Source organism: Octopus sinensis, linkage group LG11, assembly GCF_006345805.1.
Source record: "Octopus sinensis linkage group LG11, ASM634580v1, whole genome shotgun sequence".
In the NCBI taxonomy this organism is placed as follows: Eukaryota; Metazoa; Mollusca; class Cephalopoda; order Octopoda; family Octopodidae; genus Octopus; species Octopus sinensis.
Window position 1 is genome coordinate 50,205,423 of NC_043007.1, and position 7,500 is coordinate 50,212,922.

Genomic DNA, 7,500 nt, shown 5'->3' on the forward strand with positions numbered 1-7,500 from the left:
TGTACATAGATACATATATACAAGCAGACATATATACATATATATACCTAGATACATATATATATATATACATATATATATATGTGTGTGTGTATGTATATATATATGCATATATACATATATATGCATATGCATACATACATACACACACACAAATATATATATGTTCACGTATGCAAACACAAACAAATATTACGTACGTACACAACTGTTTAGTATGCATGTACGTATGTAATACTAACACACACAGACGCTGACACACACATAAGACCTATATATATATATATATATATATATATATATATATGTCTGTGTGTGTGTGTGTGTGTGTGTGTGTGTATGCATGTGAATGTATATGTGTACAAAATACACGGGAGAAAAGTAAGAAATTTTAGAATATTACAGAATTTGATGAAAACTTAGCTTTCGTATATGCATATATGTTTGCGAGTGTGTGCCCCCTCTCTCTGTCTCTCGCTTTCTCTCACTCACTCATATATATAGATATATATATATATTATATATAATTATATATATATATATATATATAGTGGGGTCCTTTAACGATTTCTACTTCCTCATCAGAGATATTTCACTTGAAGGTCTGTGTTATTGGTGATGTCGTTGGAGTCGGCGCCATGGCTAAGATTTTTCTTAACATTATCCTGTAACAGATAGACGTCCTGTGCACTTTTGATGTCTTCTTCTGTTATGATACATAACGTTATTACAGATAGTACCAGTTTGTTTTATTTTTATTTTTAACTTCATTTAACATAACCATTACTTCAAATATGTATGTGTGTGTATATTAGTGTATGCATATACATCTATATAAATATATATACGCGTGCGTGTTTTTGTGTGTGTATGTGTAATGTTCCTTTGCAATTTAAACTGCTGCTGCCCTTGGTATTTTTTTCTTTTTGTTTCTATTACTGTCTTGTTTGTGGGTTCTTTCACGTTTTAATTTATGTTCTTTTTTGTATGTTTTGCAGCCTAACTAGTTTCTGCTATTTCAGGGTGTGTCTATACATGTTGTCCAACTTTATGCATTAATAATAAATTGGCATGAACAGAAAAAAAAATCATATTACATCTATAATAACAACGACAATGACGTCGACTTCAACAAAAACGGCATTACATCCATCACTACCACCGCCGCCATACCACCACCACCACCACAACCACCAACACCACCACCAACAACAACAACGACGACAACAACAACAACAACAACAACGACGACAACCACCACCACCACCACCACCACCACAACCACCACTGCAACAGCGTCAATAATATCGCCTTTTACGGTTTCCTACCCCAAATTTCATGTTTTCAAAATTATTAAATTTTCATTTATCTTTCATTTAATTACGAAAACGCAGTACACCCATATATATATGAGAGAGAGGGGGGTAGAGAGAGAGAAAGACAGACCTATTAGTCAGATACACAGACAGACACGGCATATGGATTTATAACATATATACATACATATGTACATATAAATACATAAATATATATATTATATATATATTATATATATATATATATATATTATATATATATATATATATACTTGTGTAATGTGTGTATAATATAAGAGTGTAAGTTTGTTGAAATAATCATACCATTGATGTCCAGAACTGATAACAGGTTTTGTTGTATAAATCCTTCTAGGTGTCGAAACTCCCGTCTGTAGAGACGTAAACTTACCAATATTTTGGTAACTTAGTTGCCTTTATTCATCAAGAAACAACAAAAGCCGGCAAGCAGCAAGCAGCACTGTCTGAAATCACCTTTCTGTCAGTTCTTTAATTCCACGTAGATAACAATTCTTTGCCTTCGAGGCGAAGAACTCCTTCCCTGAAGTTTCCATATCCGCTTGGTTTATGAAATGCCCTGAGCGAACAAGTTAAAATCCAAGGGAGCTAGGTCACAAACACACATAACCTAGCACGGTGGACATCTACCCAATAGTCCCTTTTTAACCACCCCAATATATTACTTGACACATATTGTACCCCTACACACACTCTATGCATACATAAATGCTCCATAAATTTAACCAAAATATAAAAGAAAGAAAACACACTAACGAACACGCAAATGCGTATGCGGCCTTTGGGTACCCCTCCCCACGAAAACGCTGCACATATCATACCACTATGCACCATCCATTTCTAAAAGAAAACTAACCTTAATAATACACACATTTCCCATACACTCTTTTCCAGAAAACTTTTGTCACCTGGCAACAAGGTACCAAGGGACATAACTCTCAACTGAACTCTTTCTCGTTTCGTTTGATCATCTCTTTCACAGCAACCACAAACCGGATGTGTCACTTCCACTAATAGAGAGCAGTCGCCATATTTCATTCCATAACGGTCATCACTGTAGAGCTCGGGGTTATATAATCTGTCTTTTACCTAACACTCTGTTGAACCTCTTGAACCTCTAGCGTAAAACCGATCGGCAAGATCGGCCGCAACGGATACTTAGTACTGTTCGCTTCGATTAGTATATCTTATTAATATATGAAACAACTAAAAGACTATATACATAAGCGCAAGCGTGGATCTGTTGTAAGAAGCTTGCCTCCCAACCACATGGTTCCAGGTTCAGTCCCACTTCGTGGAACCTTGGGCAAGTGTCTTCTAATATAGCCTCGGGCCGACCAAAGTATTCTGAGTGGATTTGGTAAACGGAAACTGAAAGAAGCCCGTCGTATATATATATATATATATATGTGTGTGTGTGTGTGTGTGTGTGTTTGTCACTCCATCACCTCTTGATAACCAATGTTGGTGTGCTTACGTCCCCGTAACCTACCGATTCGGCAAAAGACCCCTATAGATAAAGTAGTAGGCTTAAGAAATAAGTACTGGGATTGATTTGTTCGACTAAAACCGCTTCAAGGTGGTGCTGCAATATGGTCGCAGTCTAATGACTGAACCAATTAAATGAATAAAAGAATAAAAGTACATAAGACTATACTTACAAAATATCAGATTCTTGACACTTTTGTACAACTTATCAACAAAACAAGTTGAATAAACTTTAAGTGTATCCGTACTCCTGTGCGTGCTTCTCTGTCTGTGAATATGTGTGCGTGTGTGTATTTGACGTAGTTTTGTGTGTGTGCGTGTGGGTGATTCACATATGCGATATACGCGTATGTATGTCTGTGTATGCGTGTGTGTGTGTGCGTGTGTGTCTGTGAGTGTGTGTTTGTGTGTCTGTGTCTACTAATAGAAGAAATCGGTTAAAAAAATCCCAGAATATTTTAATCAATTCAGTCGATGCCGGCAAAATATTTTTGCGATAGAGTCAATAATAAAGAGTTCTCTTACTGTCAAACATTAACCTGGATAAATGAACGCTCGTTAGTCTATGTCCTCACCTCTTTTTTCACCCAATCTAACTTTCTATGACGCATGTAAATACTATAGATCTACTTGACTAGAGCTTACCTGAGGCTAAGCCACAAACAGCAACGTCAGTTTAGCAGATCAAGGCGGTCCATAACTACATAACAATAACAAGAAAAATAAAGGAACTGAGAAATGGGAAGAAGAAGAAGAAGAAGAAGAAGAAGAAGAGGAGGAGGAGGAGGAGGAGGAAGAAGAAGAAGAAAAACATGAAGAATGGGGGAGGAGGGGGAAGAAGAAGAAGAAGAAGAAGAAGAAGAAGAGAAGAAGAAGAAGAAGAAGAAGAAGAGAAGAAGAAGAAGAAGAAGAAGAAGTAGTAGTGGTGGTGGTGAAGGAGGAATAATACATGTCTGACTGCCGATGTATGAATCGTTAGATTCATATATCGGCTCTCAAATTTCGGCAGTAAAGTCCATACCAAATTAGAAGCTGATGATGCACTCGTAATAACAAACTGGAGGGAATTCATAAATTTCAGAAAAGAAAGCAAAATATTGATAAAATAAAGTAGAACTAAAACATTTAAACATGAAATTTCGCCAAATCATAGTTGACAACTCCATTCTGACATGCAAGATCAAATAAGGATAAGTCTTGGGTTCAGTTTGAGCTGTTAATTACCTAATCCTACCCCAGGCAATATGTGACTGAGTGAAAAATCTAACAAAGAAATTTAAAATTAATTACAGAAATATTATAATTTCCCATAGAAAATTTAAAAGTGATATCGGAATGTACTGACTTTTTGTGTCTCGGGTCAAATATTTACACTGCAAAGGAGTCGCTCCGTTACATCGCATGTAAACGATGTTGAAATATAAACATGTATCTCAGTATACATACCATAAAATAAGGATATGACAATCACCATTAAAGGTTGTTGGCAACGCAGCCTCAAAGACGTAGCCGTGATGGATGCGTCGAGTAACCTGATAAGCATGTATGTATGTATGTATGTATGTATGTATGTATGTATGTATGTATGTATGTATGTATGTATGTATGTATGTATGTGTGTATGTATGTGTGTATGTATGTATGTGTGCCTTAACGTATATACGACTGTGTGCGTGTGTATGTAGGTGCATGTTTATGCATGATGTATGTATATATAACTTTCCATTCATAAAAACATGTAAATTAACATAAATACGTATTACACACGTTTTGCATGTGTCGGTGCATAGCTGCTACATCCCTATGTTTAAATGCACAGTATGGAAATAACACTGCAGAATTACTCGACACTTGATGAAGCCACTATCCGATGTTTTGTTATTTCTCACGGGAATCAAGATATTTTTCTGTTTGTAATTTGAAAAAGAAATATTTATTCTAACCGATTTTATTTAGCATAATTGTTGTATATAGTCTACTTAGATATCAATGTGTGTGTAGACACAAACTCGATCTCGGAGACAGATACACATCTATTGGTGCATACACACACATACATACATACATACATACATACATACATACATACATACATACATACATACATACATACATGCGTGCATGCGTGCGTGCGTGTGTGTGTATGTGTGTGTATGTGTGTGTTTGTGTGTGTGTGTGTTTGTGTGTGTGTGTGTGTGTGTGTGTTTGTGTGTGTGTGTGTGTGTTGTGTGTGTGTGGTGTGTGTGTGTGTGTGTGTGTGTGTGCGTGCGTATCTATGTTTAATTAGAAATTTCAAGATTTCTGTATTTGATCTTCTCTACTTATCAGAGAAATCGAGACAGGCAACACACGCCATTATCGGATTTATCATTTCTTCTAGCAGCAGGAACGAATTATATCAAAGAACCTTCATATTGATATTTGATCAGTACAGTTTTATTATTATTATTATTATTGTTGTTGTTCTTGTTGTTGTTGTTATCATTATTATTATTATCATTATTATTATTATTATTATATTATTATTATTATTATTATTATTATTATTATTATTATTATTATATTATTATTATTATTATTATCATCATTATATGCTTGACTTTTACTTTGTACAAGTTGATTCCAAGTCTCAATCAGAGACCTCAAGAGAAACAAGTTAGAAGTTCAATTTGGTATTATGCCTAGGGTGTCATAGTATTGTTCTAAAGAATGTTTAAGAAAACATAAGAAATTATAAGTATGTTTTAAAATTTGAGATTACATAGACAGTATTTTATGTAGGATTTGGGTAGTTCCCGTAAGCACTATCTTTTGAATTTCTGCCATTTTGGGGTTTCTAGGTATCTGAACCAGGTAGGGATCAGCCCCTTTTTCTATCATTCCTAGGGCACCTATGTCCACAGGTATTTTTTAGTCTTCAGGTTCCACTTTTTTCCAATTTCTAATTCAAGATCTTTATACTTTTTCAGTTTTTGGTAGGTCTTGACTGATGCATTTATGTGGATTGAGACAGTCATATCAATGAGCAGGCATGATTTTTGTCTGAAGTCTTTTCGTCAGTTTGAACGGTGAAGTTCCAGAGGAATGAGATGTGATCCTTTTCAAGCACTGGAGATGCTTTATATTCTCACCAATTTTTATGATAAGTTTGGTCTAGGTTTTTTGCAAATTACCCAGTGAATATACTGTGCTGCTCTATAATGCCTGTTGAGATACTCTGTAGGCGCTAGAAGACTGCACTTCGAGACAACATGATCGATGGTTTTATTTTGTTGTTTACATACATGATATGTTGGGCTACTGCCGTTCTTTAATATGTTGGCCTGATAGCTCCTTATAGGGAGGCATTGATATGGGCTGCTATGATAAACCATTCTGTTTCTGATTTTAAGCCAGAAGACACTAACCATTGATGGGTAAGGGCTTTGTCAACATCGGCCTTATTAGCTCTCTTTGGGTATTTGCCAATGAGAGGTTTTTCTTGCCATTTATTAGTAAGAATATCTAAAGCAGCAGTTCTAGCATGGGTTTTCATACGTTTAGCTTTTTCTATGTTTGTTTCCAGTACGTCTCATTCTGGGATTTGTTGTATTTGGAACTCACTTAGATATTCTTTTGCCTGTTTTGTTACTGAGTATGATGATTTCTTGTTTTCATGCTTTAAAACAAATTTTAACGTCGTCATCAGAGTTTTTCAGGTAGGTGTTGAGGCCAATTGTAGCAATCTTCATTGTTTGTTCCATTTGTAAAAGTCCACGGCCACCATCTTTTCTTGGCAGGTGAATTCGCTCTATATCTGCCTTCGGGTAGTGCATTTTATGCATTGTCAACAATTTTTGTATTTTTCTGTCAAGATTACATATTTCAGTAATTGACCAATTAATGATATTGAAACTGTAAGTCACGATTGGAATGGTCAAAGTATTGATCGCTTAGATCCTGCTTCTTGCATTCAGCTCTGTCTTGAGTATTGCCCCTACCTGCGATAACATTCTCTTCTAATCCTTTCCCTCATCATTGAATTTTGATTTCATCACCTTCAAATACCCCTAGGTAATTGTAGCTCTCCGCTGGTTCTAACTCCTTTATGACATTCAAGATTAACGTTTGATGTTTCTGTCATTTTTTCCTTTGATAAAAGTAGCTTTTGCACATTTATCGAGGCCAAATTGCATCCTGATTTCACCACTGAATTGTTTAACGATTGCTAGTAAGCCCTGTAGTTGTTGGACATTTTGTTGCAAAATGCGTTATATCATCCATCTAAAAGAGATGATTTATATTTTCATCAAACATTTTATAGCCATATTGTACATCATCGAGCAATTTCGAGAGCGGTATTAATGTTAGACATAAGAAGTGTGGTGATAGAGAGTTACCCTGGAAAATACCACATGAAATTCTTACACCTCCAGCATTAAGTGATTCATTGTCACTGTTCAAAGTCAGTGTGATTCTCCATGATCTCATATTTTCAGACAAGAAGTTTCACAGAGTAGGTGCTATTTTACAAGTTTTTGTGTCGTTTGTGACAACCTTCCAAGATCATCTTATTGATGAGTAGCTGATGGGGCCCACGTTTACATCCTTTTGCTCATTAAAGAATGCATCACTTTTTATTAAAAAACTATAGGTCATGCAGTCAAGACAGATGTTAGTA